Here is a 13,707-nt window from a genome sequence, read left to right as displayed (position 1 = left end):
ATTCATTTGTTAATTTTGTAGGCTTTTTTCAATTACTGGCAAATTGCCTCTTGTATAACGTGTGTTTAGTTTTAGTGATACATGGTTAGTAGACTTGGGGTCAGATAAAGAAATGTAGGATTCTTCTGTTTCTCAAGTCCATTATTTATTTAGTAAACACCTTTAATTCAATTCTTTGTAGTAAAAAAAAAAAGTCCCAAAGTGAGCTTTAAGATAGTATTCTTTTCTACACACTCATGATGTGTTGAGAAGGGTGTATCTGTTTGAATTTTGGCAAAGGAAACCTTGCCTTGGCCCCCTGTTGAAAGAGAAAATTGATCATTTCTGTTTTTACCATTTCCAAACCATTTTAACGTATAAGATGTAAGGAAATTGTTCCTTCTAGAAGTGCATGTAAAAATAGCTCAAGACTTTAGACATTCTTTTTTAAATTTATTTATTCAGAGAGAGAGAGAGAGAGAGAGACTGAGAGGCAGAGACACAGGCAGAGGGGGAAGCGGGCTCCATGCAGGGAGCCTGACGCGGGACTCAATCCTGGGTCTCCAGGATCAGACCCCGGGCTGCAGGCGGCACTAAACTGCTGCGCCACCGGGGGTGCCCGACTTTAGACATTCTTTTTTTTTGACTTTAGACATTCTTAAAGCTAAAAAAGACCCAAGGAAATATTCCCATCATACTGATTACACTTTTATTTTCTTGTTACTGAAAACTTGAGCATGGTACTAAGTGGTCTCTTTATATAAAGTGTGTCTTTAAAAATTTCACTGTGGGGCACCTGGGTGACTCAGTGGTTGAGCGACTGCCTTTGGCTCAGGGTGTGATCCTGGTGTCCTGGGATTGAGTCCCACATCAGACTGCCTGGGTGGAGTCTGCTTCTCCCCCTGCCTATCTATGTCTGTCTGTCTCTCTCTGTGTCTCTCATGAATAAATAAAGTCTTAAAAAAAAAAATTTCACTGTGAAGGATATTTTTTCCCCCTGCTAATTACTAAATAAAAGTAGAGATTTCCCTTTTCCTATTTGAATAAATCTGTATTTTAGAGGTAGAATTCCGTTTTAAAAGTGGTTAGGACTTGAAGCAACATATCTTAGATTACTTTAATATTACTAGACTTCAGTTGATTTCAGGTCTTCTTTTTTGTTGTTCACTTCTGAATATCTGATAAATATTCTATGTAGTAATATATTTTTCCTACAGAAAATGTTGGATTATTTAATTTGATTGATAAAAATTTCCTGCCCAGTTACTTGGATATTGTATAGATTTATTTCAACTTAAAAAGTAGACAAGATGCTTATGTAAATTCACCTTATAGTTGATAAGTGGCATCTTAAACCCAGGAGCCAAATTTAGCAGTTTTTACATGTTTTTAGAATATAGTTGAAAAGCAGAAAATTTAGATTTTCCAGCTTAACTGTAGAAAACATATTGATGTCTGATAACTTCAGGATTCATTGCCCCTGTACATTTTCAAGTTATTATGATTATTTTTAAAGATTGCATTTATTTATTCATGAGAGACAGAGAGAGGCAGAGACATAGGCAGAGTGAGAAGCAGGCTCCACAGACGGAACCAAGTGTGGATAATGCCCTAAGCCCAAGGCAGATGCTTAACTGCTTAACTGCTGAGCCACCTAGGCATCTCCATCTTTCAGGTTATTTGCTTTTCAATGCATAAGGCTTTAATTTACCTCCTACTGACAACTCCCAAGTGGGTTTTTCAGAATTTTTAAAGTGGACTACTAGAGCTGCTCTACAGCACTAGCTTGGGTTGCTGGTACAGACTCTCCCAAATCTAGAATGATGGGAGGTTCTGGCAACACCTACTGGCAAATGTTTTTCTTTTTAAAAATCTAATTATTTGCGTGAGAAAGAAAGCTAGCACGAGCAGGGGGAGGGGTAGAGTGGGAAGGATAAGCAGACTCCCCTCTGAGCAGGATGCTTGTGGGGCTCCATCCCAGGACCTTGAGATCAAGACCTGAGCTGAAGACAGATGCTTAACCAACTGAGCCACCCAGGCACCCCTAGGCAAATGTTTTTAGATATTTTCCCAGGTACAGCATTAAAATTTTCTATATTATTTTTGTTTCTTTGAATCTTGTTTTAATGTCTGTTTATTTTAAGAAATTACTTAGATATAGACATAAGGCTTTTTTTTTTCACTTGTTAACAAATTTTTTTCTGTATGGTCTTTTTTTTTACCTTGTATTTTACATAATAATCATAAAGTTAAATATTTATAGCTTGAAGTAATTATTACTTCTGTAAATAACTGATTTTATAAGGTAGAATTTATATGCTGATAAAAGCTGTTATATATATTTTTTAATTTAAATTTTGTTAGTTAACATATAGTGCAGTATTGGTTTCTGGAGTAGAGTTCAGTGATTCATTGTGTACATACCACACCCAGTGCTCATCACAACTAAGTACCCTCCTTAATATCCATCACCCATCTAGCACCCACCAGAAACTATTGTTGAATAGTATCTCATGTGCATTCTTTTAGAGATGCTCAGTGACTTTCGTGTCCTCCTTCTCTGCTTGCTGTGTTTTTAAGGAATGAGAAACCATTCAATCTGTATTTTACTGAAAAGAAGACTAAAACCTATAGCTGATATTTGAATTGGGACAAATAATTTACTTTTTTTGGCCCCACATGCTCTCATGATCTTTTAGGAAATGGAGATCAAGATAGATTTGGCTGGTTAATCATTTTTAAGTTCAGTTTGGTCATATACAAATACACATAAACATACAAATACATGTACATATACAAACAGTTATGATAAGTAGAAAAATTAAAACTCCACACTGAATATGACAAGAAACAATGCTCTCGAAGTAGGTAAAGTCTCACTCCTGCCCACCTGCAGGACATAGCTCTGTGAAATGAAGCTATCTTCTAATTTATACTTTGCAAATCATAGACTTTTTAGTAAACACCATTTTTACTGTGAAAGATTAATACCAAGAATTATTCCTCTTCCCACAATGGTTTATTTTTCTAAATCCAGATTATTCAATCTTGAAAAACCCTCTAGTAAGTCAGCTCATGGGAACATTTTACCTTCAAGTCCCAAGAACAGTTAGTAGATGGATGTGGATACAAGGAGAATATATGGTATTCCAGTTTAAAGTGGTCACTTGAAGTTCTGTATCCTTTGATATCTTCCACCAGTGTTAATTATTTATACGCTTCTTTAACTTTCTGTCTGGCTAGCAGGTGATGGTTATACTACACAGACATGCTTAAATGAACGCTGTGTATGTCAGGTGTGCAGGTGAGCATGCACTCTCACACATTTTAGTGGATGGTTTACTTGTCCAACACTGTTTCTATGATGGTGATTTATTTAAGCCAGTCAGTGATCACTTTATCTTTCCTGACGATTACTGATTTAGGGATGAGTTGGTGAAGGCCTATGTCAGTTTGGGTCAATGGAACATGAGAAGATTTTTTGAGATTCCTAGAAGAGAAACTTTGTCATTCTTAGAGAGTTGCATTGAATAGCAGAATAATATATTCATTATTCATGAATAGCCTTCTCCTCCTCTCCCCTTTCTCCTCCCACACTTTTTGTGAATGAGAGGGCTTGGTGCTGCTGGCAGCCATATTGTGATTGTGAGGATAGCTAGCCTAAGGATAGAGTTGGCTTACAGAATGGGGGTAGATCCAAGAGAATGGCAGAGAAATCAAGAACTGTGAGATGTACTTTTAGAAGAATTTCTGTCTAGAAGGTTGGTGGGGTGTGTGTTGGGGGAGGGGAGAGTTGGGATGTTTCATGGGTTAATAGCCTGTTGTATTTGATTAGATATTTATTGAAAAGTTTTCCTATCTCATTGTGCTAGACATTGAGGAATTAAGTTAAAAAATAGAGCACAGAACTTGCTTTTCTAGGAAACTTTTTTTATGGGCATTGGCTTTTGATTTGTTTTAAGACTATTTTTGCATTGAGTTTGGGGACTGAAAAAAATACTCCATTATTAATATTTAGTGAAAATTGTAGAAACTCAGAGCTTTAAGGCATAAACTCTTACTTATTAGGTAACCAGTCTCAGGACTGTGAGTTGCTTCAAGGATGTTGCCAGACAGCCAACTATTTGCATATCTATCATAAATGGGTGTGTTGACAGATCCAAGAATTAGAAGATAGGTCGGCTTGAGCAAAGTATTAGAAACAGACTATCCAGCTGTTAGCTCTTTGTTTCTCTCTGTTTTTGCTTCTTTCTTTAAAATCTCTGCATGCCTGTCCACTTTCATCTTCTGCTTCCTTGCTCGTGTGGCCCCGTGGAACACCTGGAGCTTAGGTGTTTGAGGTCTTGCATCTTGAAAAGAGGAAAGCCTCTTCTTTCTGTCCTCATACCTAGGAAAGGGACTATGATAGATGTAGTTTGGGTTAGCTGCTTTTTGCTTCAATTGTCTATGTTCAGGGGGCAAGAATATATCATTCAAAAGGGATCTTTTGCTGTGTTGGGAAGTTGAGGGATCTTTTGCTGTGTTTGGGAAGAGGACAATTCAGCAAAGTTGTGAGCTGGGTAACTGTGCCACAAAATGTGTTCTACCCCTTGATTATAGGACAGTGTGATAATTTCAGCAAAGTATGTCTAGTGTAGGTGTTGCATGAAAGTAGAAGTTAATTCTGATAGGTTTGGGATTGGGTTTGCTGGAGAGAAAATTGTCCAACTTTATATGAGAGGTGTATGTGTGTTTAAGGATTAGTGAAGAGTATTTTTATAGTTCCTGGTTTCCTCCCTAGGAATTGACACCTGTCATTAAAGCCATGTGCCCCTATAAAGCTATGTTTCATGACTGTAGCTTTTGCAGAGTTACAAAGTATACATGTAGAAGACCATCATGGACTTCTTGAGCAAGGAGAAACTTAGAACTTAACTAATTTGATTGTTTGGCATGTATCTGATTGTTTGGCATGCATCTTTTGGTGTGACAGTGCTGATGAATACAAAGATGGAGGTTCACTACATTGAAGAAGTTTGTGGAGAAGAGATGGAACAGGGAGGAGGTTAGCTCATCAGGTTGTCACAGATGGCCTGTGGGGAAATCAGATGAAGAGATTAGTTTTTTTTTTTCAAGATTTTATTTATTTATTCATGAGAGACAGAGAGACAGAGACATAGGCAGAGGGAGAAGCAGGCTCCCCGTAGGCAGCCTGATGCAGAACTCCATCCTAGTACACCAGGATCATGACCTGAGCCAAAGGCACTCACTCAACCACTGAGCCACCAAGTGCCTCGGAGAGATTACTTTTGATCGGGGAAGAGTGTGTCGGAAAGTCTCATAAAGAGGGTAGCATGTAGGAAAGTCTCATAAAGAGGGGAGCGTATAAACTAGGACTTGAAGACAGGTAGCATTTAGAGGAAAAGCATGGACATACAAAAGGGGAAAGGACGTTTCAGGCAGGGGATTGATTTTCTTGGCTCTCCTTTTGAAATAAGCTTGGAATCTGAGCACTTTTCACTATTTCCTGCACTACCATCTATTCCAGTCACTAGCATCTCTCGTCTGCATCACTGCATTAGCCTCCTAATTGCTCTCCAGGTTTCCATGCTTCCCTCCCTCTAGGGTTTACTCAAAAACCAGTCAGAATAATCTATCAACATTCAAGTCAGATATCAAAGCATTTCTTGGCTAAAAACCAAACCACAAAATACCTTTAATTGGTTCCAATTTCATTCAGAATCAGAGCCAAAGTCCTTCAAGACACTCACCACCCTCCCTATACTGTTCTGACCTAACTATTTTACTCTTACTCATCTCCTTTGCTTTAGTTCTCTTTTGAGAGAAGATATACTTAACAATCTCAGGGTCTTTTCACTTGCTAGTTTCTTTGCTTAGAACACCGTGCCTCCGATAGATCTTCTTCATGATCCAAAGTTATTTTCTCAAGTGTGCCTTTAAAATTTCAGGTTACCATTTTCCTACCACCTCATACTCTTAATTCCCATTTCTTTCTTTCTTTTTTTAAAAACTTATTTATGATAGTCACAGAGAGAGAGAGAGGCAGAGACACAGGCAGAGGGAGAAGCAGGCTCCATGCACCGGGAGCCCAACGTGGGATTCGATCCCGGGTCTCCAGGATCACGCCCTGGGCCAAAGGCAGGCGCTAAACCGCTGTGCCACCCAGGGATCCCTTAATTCCCATTTCTTGATTTATTTTCCTCTGAAGTATGTATTGCTGCCTGATACGTATTTAGTAAATCACACAACCGCAGGAGTTTTTTATTTGTTTTGATCATTACTATTCTCTCAGTGCCTAGAACTGTATCTGGTTTATATACATTTGTTTAAAGAGCAAGTAAATGAGTAAGAGGTGGATTGTCTACCTTTGTGTGTAAATTCCTTCTTAAGTAGGTAGATATTTATAAATGCAGAACTCACTTGTAACTCATCTGTGCAAGGTGGTTTATTCAGCTGGTGCTCATGATTATGATCACTGGAATTTTAAACCCTTTTATCATATAAGCCAGTGTTTGGCAAACTTCATCTGTAAAGGGCCAGATAATAAATATTTTAGACTTTGCAGGCCATAATGTCACAACTGTTTAACTCAGTTGTAACTGCACAATTATATATTTTAACATGTCATGAAATACTCTGTTTTTAATTTTTTTTCCAATTACTTAAAAATGTCTCTTTTTAGTTGGATGGGAATTGACTACTTGGTACTCTGAGTGTGGTGTTTGAAACAGCTGCGTATCTATACAAATATATTTAATCTAGTGCAAATTCACTATTTTGTTGGTAAGCACATACTTAGTTATAGCCATTAGAAAGAGACTCTGGGTGAATCAAAAAGCATATGGTACAGTTAATCTGTACTAGTGGATGGGGAGTAGAGAATGATAGGGAAAATTTAACAAACAGGGATGATACAGAGGTAATCTTAACATGTGTTGTGTAGTTTGAATGTGTGGGGCCCAGTAGTCCTTTTCAGTAACTTTCGATTTACATTCTCTTCAGTGCACATCACTTGAGAATGTGAACAATGAATTCAGAATGCTGTGGAGGAATTATTTTCAGAATTAAACATCTTCCGTGGATTGAGAATTAACTGCATTGATAAAATGTATGTAAAGTATAGTAGCTTATGTAAACATTACTGTTAGAGTTATAAAATGTATGGTTTCCCCAGAAGATTTGAATTATGTTCTTGAAGAGGCCAAAGATTCACCCTCCCAGCCCCAGATAGAGTGGGGCAGAATCTGGCAACCTACTAGATGTGGGATTGAAGCATTAGAGGTATAAACACACTCCATTCTATGGCTACTTGATAATTCATACCTGCTGATTGCTAATGTTTAAATTTATGGATTAGGTATTATTCTCTCTGATGAAAAAATTGGAGAAACAGTGTAAGCATGTAAGAGGGAACCAGAATTATGTCTTAGCATGTTGAGACTAACATGGGGAAAAGGAATTCTTGGAAGTAAAAGTCAAATGGGATCTGTGAAAGAAATGAGGGATCCCTGGGTGGCGCAGCGGTTTGGCGCCTGCCTTTGGCCCAGGGCGTGATCCTGGAGCCCCGAGATCGAATCCCACGTCGGGCTCCCAGTGCATGGAGCCTGCTTCTCCCTCTGCCTGTGTCTCTGCCTCTCTCTCTCTCTCTCTCTCTCTCTCTCTGTGTGACTATCATAAATAAATAAAAATTAAAAAAAAAAAAAGAAATGAGATTTTTAGGCAGATAGATGGATTAATGTTAATTTGAGTCTGTTTTCGTGAAGCTGACCACAAGGTGGGGATGTATTTTGTGTGATCTCTGGATGACCTGTGATCTTCATCCCAAGTTGTTGCAATAGGAAGACTTACATTATTTTGAGTAGCTTTTTAAAATTTTATTTAGAAACTTACAGATGAATAGTTTGAAACAATTATTTTATAGATATATCTTGACTTTGAGCAGTATAAACAATGGTTATAATTTTTTTTGTTTCCTAATAGTGTAAGATTCTTATTTTAAACCCATAAGGTCACACCTTTCCAGGCTAAGGTAATTTCTATGCTATCTTCTCATCCAAAAAAAAAAAAAAAAAGCCTCAAATCAATTTATGTGTGGTTAATTGGAAAATTCTTCATAGATTGGACAAACATATTGGAAAAGGACTCTTTTGAGGGCTTTATTATAGGTAGCCTAAAGAATTGACAGAAGACTATTTTAAATTACTTGCATTTCATGAGGTGTTAGCCTTTATTTCCTGTTAGGTCTTAACTAGGGTCTAGCCTCCTCTTATAATCACTGGAAATTGCTGGTGACTGATGACTCCTATGTCATCTGAGCACTGTTTTCTGATTGGCATGGTGGGTGGACCTTAGTGTTCTATGGAAATGCCTTGGCATGTCATCCCAGTTTATGGATTTCATCCCTGATGACAGTTTATATGTTCTGCTCACTTGTCACATCCTCGCTGTTCAACTTCTTGTGTGGATATTGATGCCAAGAATTGAAAAAGACTTTTGAAGTATTTGTAATTAAATAACATTGTTAAACCAGAGTTGAAGTCTTGGTTAGTAGAATAACTGCAGTGTCAAAATTGAGCTTCTAAAACAGAAAAACATCCTAAACCACAGAACTTTATAACATGAACAGTAGTACTCCAAAAACACCTTTTTTGTTTTCAAAGTGAGATATTAAAGGTGATAATAACATGAGTAAACTGTTTATAGTCGGTTAGAAGTATTAGTACATGACAGTAGAGATTATATAGGTACATGTGAGATTTTAAGTGCAGAGTAGTTTATCACAAGAGATTATATGATTGGTTTGGATCTGATCTACTGAAGATAACTCTAGGTCCAGGTACAAAATGTCTTCCCTTGGAGGGTCACCCTGATTGTTTTACTAATAAGTCCCTACTAGGCAGAATGAATCCTATTGTCCATGTAACCAAGCCTGCTTTTTGGTTCCGTATTGCAGTGGAGTTTTCTGGTCTGAAAAGCCTTCTAGTTATCTTTGTCTATTCCCCTCTCTTCCTCATTGATTCATTCTCCCGAAATCCATTGCCAGATCTCCTGTTAGTATCGCTGCTGCATTTCTTGCCTCTTTCCTCCCACTGGATCCCACTGCTGCTCCAGAACCTTCTCATTTTCTCCTTTTTTACCTGGGCCACTTCAGTCTTTCCTCCTTGGAGCCATCTCAGTGCTGCTAACATGCTGATCTTCTGAAGTGCTTCAGAACTCTCTGGAAGTTCTGCATTCATTCCTCACGTGGGCCATTCACAACACTGATTTCTGTTGGTCTAGCAATACCATTTGTGTTTCCCTTCTCTGCAATTTCTGTTACCAGGGGAGATCTGCTGCTGTGTTGTGATAGTCATTTCAAAGAACTTTTGTCTGTAGAACATCTTTTCCTCTTGGAGGACAGTGTCTTGCTCTTTTTTTGGAAGAAGGCTCACCTCTATTTTAGTTACATCTTGGAAGGGCATGCAACTATCCAAGCAAGCAGGGTTTTTGGCTGAGAGGAAGGAGCCAATTGAGAGGAAGAGCTAAAAGGTGTCGGGGAAAGGTCGGTTTAGCTTCTTCAGGAAGTGTCTGAATTAGTTGGGGCTCAGGGGTTAACAGCAGTAGGACTTGTTCTCTGGAACAAGGCTCCCTGAGTGTGTTAAACATATGTACCCAGGAAGGCAGGCAGGGATTCCTCACCAGCTAACAGTTGGACTTATAATGGACTTCCATAGCCCTTTATATTTATGTAGCAGCTTACTCTGGGGCCCCTTTGTTTGTTTGTTTGTTTTTTAAGATTTTATTTATTCATGAGAGACACAGACAAAGACACAACACAGGCAGAGGGAGAAGCTGGTTCCACGCAGGGAGCCTGATGTGGGACTTGATCCCAGGACCCTGGGATCATGACCTGAGCCAAAGGCAGACACTCAACCACTGAGCCACCCAGGTGCCCGTGGGGCCCCTTTGTCCTATGTACCTTACATTTATCAATTCATTGAATCCTCACAGGTTCAGAAACAGGCACACAGTGGTTAAGTAATTCGTCAAAGGCCAACCACGTAGTTTATGGTACAATTGGAGTTCAGGCAGGCTCCACAGTCCCTGCATCAACTATTATACTCTATTGCTTTTAACTACTGCCTTTCTTTCAAGAAAATGATTAAAAAATTTACCTGACAATTTTTTTTTTTTAAATGATTCAAGTGGCATGGGAGGTGAGGAGTAAATAGATAGTGTCTGTTGAAACTTTAGAACTTCAAAAGGCTATGTCAGGGTGGTGATCACGTACATTTGAAGAGAGTCACATTGCTGGTAAAACATTTTAAGAATATCATTTTGCTGGGATTTATGTTTATGCATAGTGGATGTTGATGTAAAATGAAGCTTAGCCTATTATATATGATGTTCATTTTCTCCCTCCTCAGTTGCAAGCTTGACTTTAATAAAGGGAGAAGATTGGATTCTCAAATCTCATTTATCAGAAGTTAGGAAGGCCCTGGTCGGACTTTCTGAGAAAGACAGAAATATTAAGTAATCTGAGCATGTTAAAATCGTAGCATATCTCACATAACTGAAGGGAGAAATTTTCTGAAGCAAAGGGCAGGGAATTTTTGAAATATTGCACTCCATGTATGATAAACTTACATTAAGTTGGCTCACAAAGTCTCTACTCATGTTTGCTTTATTCCAATTACCATTATGAGTTTCCCAGAATATTTTAGACTTACTCTATTAGAGTACTCATTCTGGATTGTGATTTTTTTTAGAAAAAAAAAAAAAAAAGATCTTTAAATTTTATTTACTTGAAAGAGAGAGAGAGAGATAGAGAGTGTGTGTTTGTGCACAGAGGGGGAGGGAGAAGCAGACGCCCTGCCCTGCTGAACAGGGAGCCTGACTCTAGGCTCAATCACAGGACCTCAGGATCATGAACTGAGCCAAAGGCAGATGCTTAACTGACTGACCTACCCTGGATTATGATTTTAATTGCTTGTTATTTTACATCTTCCTAGTTGCTGCCTCAACTAAGAGGGTGATAACAGTTCTTCTTATCTGTTATTTTATCCCTAGACTTAGAACAGTGCCTCACACAATAGGTAAGTACTTGGGAGGTGTTTGTGGAATGAATGCATGATTAGCTGTTGAGTTGGATACCAGAGAAGTCTATAACTGAGATCTGGTTGTTGTTGACCTTAAGAAAAAGAGGAGACCCTTCTGGATGAGCACTGGTTGCGTGTGATCTCGTCGTCATTCTCTGATGACCACTTGGCCCTTTACAGGCCAGTGAGAGATGTTTTCCTATGGACTTAAATGTTTGCTTTCCCGTGCTGTTTTTCTAAATCCTAGTTGTCTTTTTCCCCTCAAATGCTTCCCTTTTTGTAAAGCCTTCCTTGATTTCTACATTGCATGGACTCTGTTCATAATAAGTGCTTTATTTATTACTTTTTTTTTTCCCAGTGTCTTTACTATTCTCTGCCACGTATTGCTCCTTTTGTTTGGCACATATTTTTCTACTAGACTGTAAACTCCTTGTGGGTAAAAACCAGGTCTGTCCAAACCATCATGCTTCTTCTGTGAGTTGAGAGGGGGCACAAATCAGGTGGATGCTGGGGTAATGGTCCTGTCCCAGGACTCTTTTGGGCACACCTTATGTGTGATGGGTGTTGAGTAGTCAGTGCATGGTCTTTGACTTGGTGAGTAAGTACGGGCTGCCTGAACCTGTTCACAGTGTGTGAGACAACAGGAGAAGGTAGTAAGGTTGGAAGCTTCTTCCTGGCACTTTACCTGTTTATTGGTGACAGTGGGCAGTTTATTAGTGACAGTTGGACAATCTCTTGGATTCTTGGATCCTCATTTTACTAACATGCTCAGTAGAGGGGATGATTTATGTCCTCTGGTTTCTTGGCCTACCACCCCACCCCCACCCTGAGAAACAGATATTAAAAAGAATTTGAAATGTCTTACCACACTGTAAGATACCACTCTGGAATTCTAGAATAAAGTAAAGACGTTCTAGTTTTGTAAACAAACTAGAAGCTGAAGACTGAAGTGTTTATCTATGAAGTGGGTTTTAGGATAAAGGAAGCCTTAATATGATGCCCTGTAAACAATGTTAAATAAGTAAATTTAAAAAATATATTATTAATGTTAGTGAGTTCCTTTTTCTTTTACTCTCTTTAAACTTAAAAAAAAAAGAAAGTTTCCCACCTAGAGATAAATTAACCTCTACTCGGGTCATTCCTCTACATCTTTTTTTTTTTTTTTTCCTCTACATCTTATTGTCATTTTCGCCTCATTGCATCTTCGTTAATGACCAAACAGAAGGGTGAAAGTAGCAGGTTGGTGGGTTAGACTATGCTGAGTAGTGTGAGGAATTCCCCAGTTGTTCTCGGCAATTAATTGGAAATCATGATCTCTGCTTTTTTAGCATCCCATTCAGTATTTGAAATAAGCCTTATAATGTCAGTGATCTTAGAGCACGGCAATTAAATGTGCCAACAGAAAAGCATATCCCAACTGTAGGTGGAGCATGCTTTATTCAAACCATATGACTTCTTTCTGTCCAGTGGTGGTACCGAGAACTTGATGTATTCCAGAAAGCAGTAAATTGAGTGAGTGCGGAAGGACTTCTACTTGTAGTAAATTTTTAAAGAAATTGACAAATATTTTCAAAAGAAATAGAAACAGTACATAATTCATATCATATCCCAGAGCAATTTTTAAAAAAATAAATTAAATTTGATATCTAACATTTAGACTAAACAAAAGCTTTCAAGCCTTTCACCAGCTTACCACTTGACTCCTTTTACTCACTCCTGGCAGTAAATATTAATGGACTGTGAAGAATAGGAAGGTATCTTCATTAACATCCTCTCATACTAACTGAAGTATTATTAAATCTTAAATTTTTTTACTGACATTGTAAAGTTGCTCATCTAATTTCATAGTTACTATACGGTATATTCCAAAATTGAACTGGGAAAGTATTCGTTTTCAAAAGTACCAATTAGTTTTAGTGTTCATGAAACATTAAAAATAATTGGATCAAGGAGAAATGAAGGCAACTCATTTTTAATGTCCAGACTGTAGGGATATAAAATATTTTATGTGAAGTGCAAAAGAAGATGATTACAACTTCATAACTAATTTCTCTGGCCAGTTTACATAAGGAGAACCTTAACAATACATATATATTTAAATGTGAAGCTTCTTACTTTGTCCTTTTAAAGTATGCATTCTAAAAGAAAAACTTTAAAATTTGTACCTGCATCGTTAATGAAAGCATTATTACTATTATAATATAAATTAAATTCTTGAAAATTCCAGGTAGCTGAGTGATAAATTTAACAATTTCGTCTGAGAAAACTGTCATTCAACTGATCATCAGTATTTTGCCAATGTATTTTTTTTAATGTTCTAAATATTAAAACTAGAATTTCTTTAAAGGAGGGAGGCTGAGCTTTATCCCAATGTCCGACTTTTTAGTTAACTTTAATTTTCTTAATGTGTTGCTAAGGAAATTATTGAATTCATTTTCTCTGGGTGTCGTCACTTTGCTTTTCTTTGATTCTTGCCATTGCAACCAGTCTTGAGATTTTACATGATAAAGGAAATCTGTGGAACTAATCCTAGAAACGTCTTTCTGTTTTCTCACATAACACCTCCAGGCACAGAAAAGACAGAAAACTTCATTTGCATTTTTTAACATTAGGAGCTTAGAATGAGTGTTACAGCTGGAAATGTTAATGC

The 13,707-nt window shown here is 37.8% G+C and overlaps 1 protein-coding gene across 7 annotated transcripts in view; it reads left to right on the top strand.

Annotated features, from left to right (window-relative positions):
- The window catches only part of PCCA (propionyl-CoA carboxylase subunit alpha), a 461,536-nt gene that overhangs the window by 143,507 nt on the left and 304,322 nt on the right, over positions 1-13,707 (top strand). The window contains exon 1 of one of the 7 annotated variants that reach the window (XM_077855076.1): positions 6,982-7,087. The exons of the other annotated variants lie outside the window; for them this stretch is intronic. The gene's annotated coding sequence lies outside the window, so the exon portion shown is untranslated. Of the gene's footprint in view, positions 1-6,981; positions 7,088-13,707 lie in introns of those variants that run through there. 7 annotated transcript variants of the gene reach the window in all.

This window comes from Canis aureus, chromosome 17 (assembly GCF_053574225.1).
Source record: "Canis aureus isolate CA01 chromosome 17, VMU_Caureus_v.1.0, whole genome shotgun sequence".
Taxonomy (NCBI): Eukaryota; Metazoa; Chordata; class Mammalia; order Carnivora; family Canidae; genus Canis; species Canis aureus.
The sequence above is the reverse complement of the archived record's forward strand: the minus strand, read 5'-3'. Positions and strand labels throughout refer to the sequence as shown.